The following is a 14,569-nucleotide window of genomic DNA, read 5'->3' as shown; positions in this document are numbered from 1 at the left end:
CCAGCTTACACTACAAGTGTCACAAACAGCACAGTTCCAGCAGCCAATGAGCACCCTAATTACTCCCGGCTGTCTAATCAGATGTCATTCTAGACCAATCATAGCCGCTGCCTCAGTTGGCTGTTTTGTATGAGAGAGAAAGAGTGATATATGAGTAGTAGTAGTAGTGTGAATTTTCTCGAACTACAAATCCTCTGGTTTCTTCATAGACAGTGAATAGGAGGACGACTCAGCATTAGAGCTGCTGTTAGAGGAATACGTGTGACTTACAGCTGATAAATCTGCTTGTCCTCCTTAGACAAGATGGGATTTTCTGCACCTGCTGCATGCATAGCAGAGATACAGCTTCATTGTCAATAACGTGCTTATGTTTCCAGGCAGGTCTTTTACTTTTTCAGGTCTTTTATAGTAAGTTCTTCCTTTTTCATCTTTGTTATGAGATCTCTGTTCCGCAATTCATACATGATTTTCATTTAGATTTTGTGAATTAAATCTAACATATTATCACGTTTATTATCCCTTTCTGTAGACCACAACAATTATCACTGTCACAATGATTCATCACTCTCCTATTGAGACACATATATATATATATGTACCATACTTGCCTATAATAAAACTCACTGACCTGTGGAATCACTTCTAATCACTAAAGAGAGAATCTTATTCATAACCTGCTTCCAAAAGAATCTCCTATTAGTGCCATTAAATTCAAATACATTCAAATACTGATGTTTCATATACTTAACTTTACTCTCTGGATGTGCAGACCACAAATGTGATGCTATCATCAATATGGACCAAATGTTTCTGGCACTTTGTTGAACTTATGTCATAAAGAATTCAGGCAGTTCTGAAGGAACAGAAGAGCCAACCCAGTACTAGCAAAGTGCACTTAAAAAAACTTTAACATTGTTGAACTATCCCCTGATGTTTCTTCACCTTAGCTTTTGTGGTGAATAAACAAAGGGTTGTAATTTGGAGTGGGTTTTTCCATGGGTAAGCTACTTTTCAAATTCAGCCTGGCTACCTGCTTTCCAGTCTGCTTTGTGCTAAGCTAATCCAGAAACCTTTGGCAGAACTTTCACATTTAAAGGTCTGTGTTTTACTGAGTGTGGGTCTAATTATTTTATGCGGTGCTTTTCTTACAGCACCTGTTAAACACTTACTTTCAATCATGCAACGTTTACCTGAAGCAACCTCCTGTTGAGTTGTTTGTGGCTAAAGCTTAATGTTTAACGCGCTGTAGTGGGCTCATATCAGGGGAAGTACTGAACACTGTGCCAAAGAACATTAGTGTGGGAAAAAAAGGACAGCCAAAGGTAAAAAGTAAACTCAACATGTTTACTGTTCTCAGATGAATTCCACATGTCCCCGTTTACAGGAAAACCAATGTCATTTTACTATCATGAGTTATGTTTGTACAAATGAGCAACACTATGTTAAATTTTTCATGAAAATATAACACGTTTTAACTCGAACTCAAAATGTAACCAAATAAACTTGTCTAAGTCGTAAAAGAGCTGCAAGATAGTTAAACATTTTTTGCATTAGCATGTTTTTAAATCATTATAAATAAAATGTTGAGCGGGAAAGAAGAAAACATAGCTCAAACAGGGGGTTGGGCCTCCTGATGTTTCATAGTTCAAAACCTTGATGTCACTGTGTGATTACACTACTCACACCACTCACTCATGTGATTGTGAAAGCCATGGGATATGCCAGAGATGTGAACAGTATGCCTCGTACAGTCCTAAAAATGTCCTTGTTGGCATGGCCTGCACTTGTCAGAGCTGAGTCCTTTATTCCTCACGAGCATTTGCTTTTCTTTCATTTGAAATAGTTTCCTTGGCCTTGAATCCCAGCGCTGCTTTTTACTTTTACACAGATTTTTTAGGACGTCACACAAAGCCCTAAAAATATTCGCCAATAAAATCAGATGTGCTGACAAATAGTCTTTTACATGAACACGAGCAGTTTTGTCTCACGGCAAATTGTTGGTTTGCTTGTTTTTTGATGAGCAATTTGATCGTTGGATCGTTGTTTAAATTATGCAAATGCATCACTCAGCTAGTGAATAGATGAAAGATGATCAAAGATGTTTTAATATGATTCTTTTTATGGAGGATAATGGCAGTTGAGCCAAATCACACTTGACTGCAGCATCATGACGACTGCCTTAAAATACTGCTAAGGTTGATTTTTTGTAGGGATCCATTTCTGTAATTTATGGCACGCTCTACCTATCAAGTGGAACACCTTTACTAATTATGTTATGACTTTTCAGCTTTCTTATCATTATGTGTGAGGGGTTATTGTACATTGCGTCTTTGATAAAGGCAGCAGTTATTGCTGGGTGTAATACAATACAGGGACAGGAAGCTCGTGTGACTGCTCTATCATCTCTGATAACTTGTGATACTGTTAAGAGCATGAATGACTTTATCTGTAAGATAACTTAAAAAAACAAGACTTAATCAGGAAAGTATTTTCAAAACACTGCAGGTTATTACAAGCTGTGTTTGAAGGAATATTTAGTATACAGTAGTGCAGTGTCCTCCTGGTGGTAGTTTAAGGCTTTCTCTTCAGTTTTTGCACATTAATAACCAGCAGATGGCGCCCACATGACAGTGAGTGGAAGTATAAACAGATTTACCCCCAGTTTCTTTCTTATGTACAGTAAGAAAAGAAGGGGGGAGACCACATAACCAAGCTTCGGGCTGAAAGATCCAATCTTTACACCTGCGTCTGACTGAACCAGAATGATTGTATCGATAAAGTGCATCACCTACTTAGCATTTCACTTAGATGGCTCACTGGAGAATTAAATCAGGAGCTTTCTTCTTATTGTTTCCGCAATACTTGCATGACTATGTTGCTATAGCACCCAGACAAAAGCACATGTCCTTCTTCTTTAGTTTGTCTGACACATTTATGAAAAAAAAAAAAACAACTCTGACAGTACTGAAAAGGAAAATGCATGACGTGACTTTGTCAAAATTCAAAAGCCTCTGATACACTTGCTAATTACATATTTGTGTGCTTTCTGCAGCTGTGAACAAATGGGGGAATTTTGATGCACGACTGCCACTTTGGAATTGCTGTTGTCAAAAACTTGCTTATTTTCAGGTGTAAACAGAGGCAAGCATTATAAATCCTGAGCGAGCTCTCCCTTGGCTCGTTTTACAGATTCCAGCAGGGTCCACTGAGGTGACAGACATATTTGTCGATAACAGGTCTTCTGGTGGCCGGAGGGGTCAAAGAAGAGTGACTCTCCAGCGCTGAATCCATAGTGTCTATTACCTGTGAATGAACTTCACTTTACAGGGATAACATGTTTTAAATGCACACTCAGTCTGCTGTTGCTGATAGTTTTTTCATGACAAACAGTTTTAATTGTTACAAAACTTTCTGTCATGCATAGTCGTGGCCAAACATTTTGGCAGTGACACAAAGCTTGTGTTTCATGCACTTTCATCACTGTGTCATTATTTATTTCACAAAAACTAAGCCAAAATGGAAAAGTAGACCCTATGATTTAGTAGCTTGGAGAACCAATTTTAGCAGCAATAGCCTGAAGTAATGTTTTTCTGTATGACTTCATCAGTCTCTCCATTGTTGTGGAGAAATTCTGGGCCCGCTCTTTATTACAGCATTGCTTCCTTTCATTGAGGTTTGTCAAAAATCATTAACGCACAGCCCTCTTAAGGTCTCACCACAGCATTTTTATCAGGTTGAGCTCTGGATTTTGAGTCATTGCAAGATCTTTAATCTTTTTCAGTCATTCTGTTGTGGATTTGCTGTGGTGTTTGACCCAATTTCAGCCAAGCTTTAGATGTCAGACAGATGTCCTCACATTTGACTCTGAATACTTTGGTATACAGAGGAGTTCATAGTCAGCATAGTGACTAAAAGATGCCCGGGTGCTCTAGCTGCAAAGCAAGCTGAAATGATCACCCCTCGAACCGCTGTGCAGTTGATATGAGGTGTTTGTTTTTCTCCAAATGTGATGCTGTGCATTATGGCCAAACATCACCACTATGGTCTCACCTTTCCAAAGGATATGTCAGAGGTCTTGTGGTTTGTTCAGATAAAAAGTAAAATATTATATGTTGCTGTTGCTGAGGCTGTATGTAAATAAACGTTAAACCTGTTGAGGACCAGATGATTTTATTTTGTTATGTCCTGATATATACAACCTTATCACCGTATTACTGTATATTGTTTCATATTATTTACTCTCTTTCTACTAAAAGCAAGGTAGTCCCCCTTTGCTGTTAGATGAGCACGTTCATTGTTTTCTACTTAGAGTGTCATTATCATCCCTTTAAAAGTAATTGTTCCTCATAGAACTATTACACTTGGCGGTATACAGGCCAATTTAAATCATGAAACAAGCAAAATGCTAATGGGCTTTGGCTATCCGGTAATTGCAGGCAATTACTACAAAAGTTCTCTTGTTATTTAATTGCAGATAATGAAATCACGAGATAGTGAAATACGAATGATAATTTCAGTGAATATTCATATCAGAAACCCTACTTTGGCTGTCAAGTGGACGAGCTTGACGTCACTACAGTTTTAGTAGAAAAACCTTTCATCTCAGCCTGAACATATCAGTTTAATAATATTTTTAATGTGTATTTTCTACATATCCATCAGCCACTTACGCTTGCAGCACATTTAGATCATCATTCGAGTGAATGCGAGTGAAAAACTGAAAGGATCACATTTTTCTTTATATTCTGCTAATAAGTCAGTTCAACCGCATTGACATACTGCAGTGAGACTCTAAGGAGCACAATGTTCATCTTTGCCTGAGTACTTGTGTCTCTGTTGGCTGGTAAAAGCCCCTAAGGTGACACTGAATCCAGAAAGTCAAACAGATACTTTAAGATCCTCTCCAAGCAAATATACCAGCCTGTGTGTGTGTGTGTGTGTGTGTGTGTGTGTGTGTGTGTGTGTGTGTGTGTGTGCGTGTGCACAGTCTGTCATTATCATCCTGAACAAACAGAAGGAAAAAAGCTAAACTGAGACATGTTATCCATGTCACGTACCAGAACACAAATTATCAAAGTCCTTGAGACAGAACAAAGTTTGAGGAAATGAATGATAGTACTTTAATAGATTAAAGAGGAATAAAGATGATTTTGCTCTTTAATCAACTTAGAGGTTATTAACAGATCGAGGAGATTACATGTGTTAAGAACAGTCATTGGAAAATTGAAAATTATGTCTTGTGGGGACTCTCATTCTCTGCTAATTAAAAGTGGAGCCTTTTAGCCTAGGGTTTGAAATAATACGTTACAATTTTGCGGAATAATTCTTTTCATATGTCAATTGTCTTGACTAAAAGCGGGCCGAGGCATTGTTCTGAAAGGTGAGTGCGTATCAGTGCCAAGGAGGTCAGCTCCAACAAGAATCAGCAGTTTAATGAGCATTTTTATTGGAACCTGCAGTTATGTGTTTTTCACAGACTACCCAATTATATTATTGTGCGACCAGATCAGTTCATTCAGTCAGTTTATTATTTGGAAATCAAGTTAATTGCTGCCCTACTGAAATTCATATTACACCTTAGGCAAATATACACCTTTTAATTGATTTGGCAACGTTAGCCATTATGTATGAATTCCAGACTAAGGCAGATTTTTAGTGGCTGTTCATACACACTTTGGAAAATGTATACAGTCCTGTGAGAACCTAAGTATACCTTTGCTGCTTCTATAAAAGGTAAGGAGCAACCAGGTGCTGCTAATCAAATATACTTGATTAACTGATCATCAAGCATCTCTAAAAGCAGACGTTTTGGCAATTTGCTTGTCTGGAACATTCAAGTGTTTGTTAACATAATGCCAAGCAATGATTGTAAAGAAGCAACTGTTGCTGCTCATTAGTCTGGGAAGGGTTATAGGGTCATTTCTAAACAGTCTATCATCAGTCTATCAAAAACTCTATCATCCTAAAGTCAGAACAATTATTTAGAAGTGGGAAACAATCAACATTCAATGTTCATTATCTTGCCAGGAGTGGACATCTTAGCAAATTCATCCCAAGGTCAGTGAACTTGAAACAACCCAAAAGCTGTAGGCTTCAGTTAGCATGTTACATATTAAAGTTCATGATAGTAAAATTAGGGAAAGATTGAACAAGTTTGACTTGTTTGAAGGGTTGCCAGGAGAAAGCCTTTTTTCTCTAAGAAGAACATAGCTGCATAGCTTAGGTTTGCAGTGTCATCTGAAAAACCACAAGAATTCTGGAATAATGTCATTTGAACAGATGAAACTTGAGATGTTTGGCCATAATGCACAGCACCATATTTGGTGAAAACCAACCATGTCATTTCAGCACATGTCACATACCAAAACCTCATACCAACTGCATGCTATCCTGGCACCTTGCAGTCATTAAGTAACCGTGTACCCCTCTGTATACCAAAGCCATCTAGAGTCAGATGTGGAACCATGTGGATCACCTGGGTCATGCAACAGGATAATGACTCCAAACACAGCAGCAAATCTACTACAGAATGGCTGAAAAATGAAAAGAAACAAGGTGGTGCAATGGCACGACGAATGCAGTGGCGGGACCTTATGAGACCTGTGCTTAAACAATTACTTTACTTTATTGATTCTAATAGTGATTCTACATGAATGCTACTGATTCATGGGATATACTTTTTTTACAGGACTGGATAGTCTTTATTTTTCACTTGACTATATGTGTATGAGTTGTGGGTAACAATCTAGCTATTTAATAGCCACACCTCATATGAATGCACATAAAATGTAAAGAGTTTTGCTTCATTACTGCAGGTAAGGAACAACAGCAGCCATGTCCTTGGAAAGAAAAGCAAAGATTTTATATACTGTGCTATAAAACTATATGTTCCCGCTCCATTTAAATATTTCAGTAAGGCATGATGGTGAACAAGCACAAGAGGGCCCTAAAGCTTCAACATCTGAAGGCTATATTAAAGCCCTATACATTCATAGTCACAGCACATGTGTTTTCACTTAATTAGTTCTCTTTTCATCTCCGTATGCATGTGTACAGCTCTTTCGCATTCCTGCTTTCTTGCAGCAGTTACAGATAACATTTTACAGGGTTGTCTGTGTCTTTAATTCATATTTTTTGACATCAAATAATCCCCAGCACAGCAGAGGTCTACGTAGCCTTTAACTGTACTTGGCGTTGGTGGAACTGAAAGAACATGAAAACCTTCCAGTTATTCTGACATAGTGTTCACACTTGTCCAACTGTTTGCCTAGTCACATAACTTAGCTACTTTAATTTGATGCTTTGAATTGGTTCAAGGACAACTGAAATCCAATACAAAGTGTGCATAGCTTCTTTCGCTTGAGTATGATTGATTGCATTGATTGTCCTTGGCAGTTTAACTGGAATTTTGCCAGTTATGACAGAATTTGGCAACTGTGAAAAAAAAAAGCTCCCGAACTAATGTTGTTTATTTTCTTCATATATGTGGTTCTGTTGTGACAAATTATTTAACTTAGCAGATGTGTTTGAAACAGTGATGTAATCACCTGTTAAAGCCTGATCACACTATAATAGCAAAAACAGCTCTGCATCAATGGATACTGGTATTGTTTCCACATACAATAAAAGACAGGTCAGAGTTTCTCCTATGAAGCAAAATATATGAATTAAATCTACTGGTCTTTTTTTTTCTTTTGCAATAACATTTGACTGTCAGCTAATCAGGTTACTAAATGGTTGTAAACCGACAACCCACAGCATCCTGGAGTGTCACATTCATCATCTCTCAGTCCCTGATGTCAGCATTATAAACCTATGATACGAGCACTTAACTGTCTGCTCACGTCGCTGGTATGATGAGAAATGGAGCTCAGAGCAGGAGGTCAGGAGTCTGAGTTGTCCTTGGAGTATATATATTTTCTTGATGTTTTTAACTCTTCTCTCCAATATCAAGAATATTTGATTCATTTCATTTTGTTCTAATGATAATGTAAAACTATTCTGTCAGATATTCTAACAAGTATGTTCAGGTGATTAAAAGGAGTGTGACCAGCTAATGATGAATTTCTCGAACATTGACACAACTTTTGATTTTTTGAACTGCTTTTCAACAAAGAATAGAGGCGGGGCTGGCGGGGGGTAACGGCGCCTCAGCTAATGGTTAACATCACGAACAGCTCTTTGTGCAGATTTTAAGCTTTGCTCTCATCTTTGAGGTAACAAAGAGTCTTTTTCCTCATTAGGATAGAAATGTGTTTCACTGTGTGTGACAGTAGCCTAAGGTTTATATTGTTAACTCATAATTATGTGACAATGTATTTCTGTTGCAAAATAACAGAACCGTAATATAACGAGGAGTACAACCAATTACTTTCTACAGGTAGTAATTTTATGCACTACCTTTTAAAAAAATGTATCAGCAAATATTTAACACATTACTGTTTTTGAGTCAGAATCCATAAAGAAACATTTTTCCTTTACACATGCTAGCCACCCAGCTAATGCATACAGCAATAATATAATGTTACAACATTCAGCATGCTATTCTACTAGGTTTGCTTTGTCCACAAATTAGAGTGCTGGGCTTAATTTCATTCAACTCAGAAAGTTAGCTATGGTAGCCTATTTGTCGTTAACCCTTTAAATAGTAAATTAGCAACAAACATCATTGTGCTGCTCTTCTGAAGCTTATTCAATTCAGGATCCAGGGGCGCTTTAGCCTAACCCACAGAGTACACCAGACCAGTCTGTCACAGTGCTAACACAGAGAAACAGACAACCATTCATACTCACATTTGCAGCCTTTTGCAATTATCCTTTTACTTTACAACAATATACTAGGCCTTGGGGTACCTAGGTTTGCTAGGCATTTGACCTTGACCTTCATTGTTAGCGATTGAAAATCTTGAAAAGAAATTACATGAAACTATAGAGAGTAATATTTCATATAAAAGGGCATGGAGAGAGCTGTACAGCACACTTTTTATTTTTTTAGTACGACACCCAATGTTACAGTGACACAATAACAGGCTGATGTCATCAGATTGTAATAAAAAGATAAAACACAACATTTTTAGTAAAGCCCTTGCTTTACTAAAAATGTTGTGTTCTCTGTCAGCTCTTGTTTTCATTAGTGATAATGATGAAGATAACAACGCCTGTGGTTCCTTTCGGTATCACAAAATAATCAGGTTACTAGTAATCAAACTGCATATTTTGTTCTTGTTTTGATTGGTTGCTTGATAAAGCAACAGCAGACCTTGCATGGGTTGAGTACTATGCAAACAATTACCAATACTGAAGCTTCTCCACCATGTCCAAGATATATTTATTGCCCTGGCTGTTGTCCCTTACATGTCTTTGGAGGACATATGTGGCACAACAGGGACTGCACGTTGTACCAAAAGGCAGAACCTGCCTCTCGTACAAACCTGACTCCTCCTCCTTCCTCGTAGCTCTCCACAGAAGGCGGAGTAGAGGTTTGTCGTCTTGCAGCAAGCGGATTAGGTGGAACATTGCTTTGATATCTCCACTTATGGCCACTGTATGTTCTCTGAACTCTGAACTGGTGGAGGACCCCAAGCAGTAAAGGTCCCAGGACTGGACCAGGAAGCAACTGGCTGCTGAGTCTTAGCCCATTGTATCGGTATGAACAGCTGCATATAAGTCTAGCCTTGCCATTGTGGTGAACTACATGATACCATGACTTGCTGGAGAAATCCACCTTCTCAGGGAATAGTTCCTCTGCCATCTCCAGTTTCTGCACTTCTTCACAGTAGGTCTCCACCTGTTTCATATCTCTCGCTATCTGACGTTCAGCGCTCCGCAGCTCTGTTAACAATGCCCTCTTGGGTGCCTGGAGGCCAATACTGTCCTTGTGATGGAGGAGGGGCGTGCATATCTTGTTATACCATCTATCTCAACCCTAGTGGGGCACTGCTCAAGAACTTCAAGGACTTTCTGATCCTCCTTAGAATGTGTTGCAGTCTTCACATTTGTATATGGGAGCATATCCACCTTCCACACCATTCCACATGTTGAAGAAGATCAGAGCTTGGGGATATAGTAAAGAGACACTGTTGCTCTTCCACAGGGAACTGGGCTAAGGTAGCTGGACTCTCCATTGCCCATCCAAGGTGTATGCAGACTGCCAATGGACCCCCAGGGGGACCAGACCGTGCAGGTTTGTTGGGACAAGTGGGTGAGGAAAGTCTGAGCCAATGAGGACCAAGGGCTGTACTGTGTCTATGGGAGAAAGTGTGAGTCCTGCAATTGCACATATTTACGAATGAGTGCCTCAACTGGATAACTGTGCACGTGAAAGCGTGATGATTCGGTATCTTGCTTTAGGATCATGGGCTGGTGAAATCTCAAAAGAGACTGAAGCTCCCTACAGGTGGCTCACATCGTGACAAACAGTTCTCAGTACAAGTGTCTCTGACTCCTTTCTTCGATTGAAGTGCTGCACAGCAGATAGTAGGATGATGGCATTGTACAGAGGCACCTTTACAACCTTTAGCAGGACTTTCTGCAGTCAGTTTGGGTGATCAGTGCAAATAGTAGATGTGTCTTAAGTGGTGCTGACCATCAGGACTTTCCTTTGCTCCTGTTGCCGAACTTCTTGCAGCACTGTACGGTGTTGCTGTATATCTATATATCCCAAGTATTTCAAAATTGGCCAAAATGGGCAATTAGGTAATCAACAGAGCACTCTTGTGGCCAAATACCCTAACTACAGTAGCCAAATCCACCACATGTCAAAACACTATGGAGAAAAGTCACATGCTTCTACATATGATTGCTATCAATTTCAGTCAAATCCCCCAAAATACTCAATATCAGGTACATGTCCTCTAATGTGATACTCCTAATGCCAAAACCGCGAAGGATGTAAACAATATACCAGAGTATAACTCCGTCTCCTCCTAATTTAACCTCAGGGGAGACGTGTACTTTAGCAAAGATAATCCCACAGTGGCCCGAGTCTCAAGATTTACAGTAATCTTTATAGCCATCATATTCCCTATATTTGTAAATTGACTCTTATAGCTAGAGAGGTTCTGACTAATGGTCATTGCACTTGTGGTACAGGTGGACTGTTGTAAATCATGGGACATAACCAAATCGGCAAACACTGAGAACAAAATGGAAAACTTGCTGATGCATAAGAAAATTACCTCTATAATCATAAAAATGAAAAACAAAATATGAGGAGACTTTCTGACACATTTTATTGGCACGTCCTGGAAAACTTCAACAATGAGAGCCACCAAGTACCGTCCTTCTGTGTGACTAAAATTCCATCCATTTGTCAATAATAAAATGTTAGTGGAATTTGAGTGGAAGTTAGTGGCCAGACCAGGAAGCACTAGGATGCTGATTAAAGTTGCTGGCAACAATGTGGGAACCATTATCTGCAAGAGAGGTGAGATGGAACAGCCCATTCAATAAATGGTGTCAACAACATGCGAGTTCACCCTGCTTTACTTCACCCTTAATTTCACGCATTTAGTACAGGCATCTGTCTAGCTGCCTGTCTATTATCAACCTAATAAAGAAAGAGTTGAGATGCTTTTTACTCAAAATGAAGAATAAAAACCGAATGCAGTGATTTGCAAGCTTTGAAAAGGGGTCAGACTCAACAGACAGCGTCAGTACACTGACTGCAGTTTTAAAGGATTAACTGAACAGGCAACTGGAATGATTAGAGAGCAGGTAAGTGACTCGGGAGTGGTAACTGGCTGCTGGCCAAAGTAAATGCAGAGTAGAGAGGGCAGGCAGGTTTCCAGAGAGGTAAGGTTGATGGCTGGGAAGAGTAGGCAGGCAGATGTTTGGCTGAAGATTCAAGCTGAGCTCCTTGAGAATGCAACGAGGTCAGAAACTAGAAATGCAAGTAGGAGGCAGACAGAAGCGAGGTTAACAAACGCAAGTAGCTAGAATATGAGGTTAACAAAGAGATCCTAATTACCACCGTGGTTGGCATAGACATCTGGTGAAGATCTGCAGCTCCTCCAGCTACTAGATACTTCAGCTAAAGAGAGCTGAAACAGGTGTGGAATGACGACAAAGAGAGAGTGTCCAGCCTAAAGGTGGACCTGAAAGCACCAGGCTACAACTCTGCCTAAACTGAGAATGGACTTAAAGAAAATGAGTGAGAGAGGAAAATAAGCGGAACCAAAACCTCAAACTAAGACAGATATTTTATTCACAATAGAATATAGAAAAGTGTTCAAACTGAGCAAATGTACCATTTTTATTTTACCATTTCATGTATTTAGATTTTGATGCTTCACACAAATCATTTAAAATACAAACATAAATATTTAGATTTGTATTTGTGAGCTAATCACAGCTTGTAAATGGCTAACCAGACATCAAATAATATACACTAAATACATATAAATCCCAACATACATGATCATTGTAAAAAAAAATCACTAAGATAGCCCAAGATCACATCACATATGTATCACTAATACAATAGATAAAGAAAAGAAAGGGTTTAAAATTAACTATATTTTAGCAACAACTGTTGCTGTCTGTTTGAAGATTTTATAGTTTTAATAGTACTTTGAAGTTTATTCCAAATCTGTGGGCTTCTACTGATCACACTAAAACTTTAGTTTTTAGTTTATGTTTCTTCCCCCTCAGAAGTTGGGGTTTTTTTTTCGTAAGTGAAATTATAAATTGGAAAAAAAGTATTTTCTTGAGTCTAAAAACTACATTATGGATTACACAAGCATATGGAAGCTGTTACATTCAGTTAACTTCAGAACTTTATAACCATAAAGAGAATGAGAGGGAGCATCTACCTTGGACCATGATACAGCTAATCTCTCAAGATAGGTAGGATAAGTATTGCAGCATATTACACTGCAATAATTTTAATGAGGCTCAAACAAAGTAATTGGTATAAAGTAATTAACCTTAAATTTCTCAATTAAATGTCTCAACCAACATATTTAGATCACTCAAAAAATTCAGGCAGGCCCTTTCAGCACCTGAATTTTCTACTATTAAGCCAATCTGTTAGAATAGCTGCAATATGTGGTTTTGTATTGTGTTGCTGAAATATGCAAGGCCTTCCCTGAAAAAGACATCGTCTGGATGGGAGAATATGTTGCTCTGAAATCCGTATGCATTGCAAGCTGCCAATTCCATAGCCACTAAAGCACCCCTGTACTGTTAGAGATGCAAGTAAGAAGTGAGAGCTCCTAAAAAGCAGGACGATCTTTCTCCTCTTTAGTCTAGAGGATGTGGAGTCCATGTTTTTCAAAGACGAATTTCAAATATAGATTTGTCTGAACACTTCTACTCTTCTCTTTAGTGCATTTTTAATGAGCTTTGGCTCAGAGAAGACGGTCATTTTCTGAATCTTGTTCACAATCTTGTTTTTTTCTGTTGTTATTTCAATTATATTTGCATGTTCGAAATAAAATTATATCTATCTATATGGCTTCATTTTTGGATAACAAAGCTTTAACTTGCATTTGTATATAACATGGCAAATTCAGTTCACAGATAATGTTTTGATCATGGGTTGTTACAAATGCTAGTACCAATATATTAGCCAATAGCTGGCCAATATGTGGCAAAATAGCAACAAATTAATAGAAAAAAATTGATTAAAAGTAGCTTAACGGTCTTGTGCAGTCTAAGTGTAATCAGGCTAAAATTGAAATGTAAAGCAGCTCTGGCTAAAATGTGATTGCAGCAGTTGGTGATTTAAATGTGGATCTTTACATTTGATGGATTGTTCAGTAAATGGTACCAGTAGAACTAAATAATAGCATTTTTTATGGTTAACACTGTTTACAGTAAAGGACTATTTTCATATAAGTTAAAAATAGAAAGCGAGAGAAAAACTTTGGAGGATTTTTAATATTCTGCTCTTGTTTCTTTGATATTTTGAATTTTAGTTCTCTCGAGTTGAGTCAAAATAACAATTTAATAATATTTGCAAAGTTCTACAGAATTCTGGAAACTAAAAACTGATAAGTAAGACCAAAGAAAAGCAAAAGCGTTCGAGAGCCACGTGTTTGTTCAAGCACAAGCAACAAGTATTTTGCATCCGTCCCTGAAACTCCCTAGAGGAAAGGACACTTTCCATCTCACCATTTGCACTTACGTGATGTGTTTGGAAGATGTCAGACATCACACTTCTTGAATGAGACACTTTGATGCATCATCTCAAAAGAACGCATGTTTTCATTTGCATATGTCACTCTCTGCAAATCACATCATCCTAAACCTTGAGCAACAAGGTAATTACAAATAAGACCTGACAAGTCGTGATGTATGCATAGAAACATCAGTCTCCAGTGCCACCATGATACAGGGTGTATAGTCCCCTTTTCCCTCAGTGAGCCAGCCATCCATGACATGCATCACACAGTCACTGGCAGGTGCAGAAATGCTCTACTTTTGATCTCTTCACGGAGTGCCTCTCTATGACTATCTCAAGCTCACTGCCTTTGATTTATTTGGTGTTACACTGTGGAATCCATCTATTTAAGTCTATCTATTGCATGGTTTTCCTTGTGATTTCAGATCATTGTGGTGGAGAGCA

This window comes from Oreochromis aureus, linkage group 9 (genome assembly GCF_013358895.1).
Source record: "Oreochromis aureus strain Israel breed Guangdong linkage group 9, ZZ_aureus, whole genome shotgun sequence".
Lineage (NCBI taxonomy): Eukaryota > Metazoa > Chordata > Actinopteri > Cichliformes > Cichlidae > Oreochromis > Oreochromis aureus.
The sequence above is the reverse complement of the archived record's forward strand: the minus strand, read 5'-3'. Positions refer to the sequence as shown.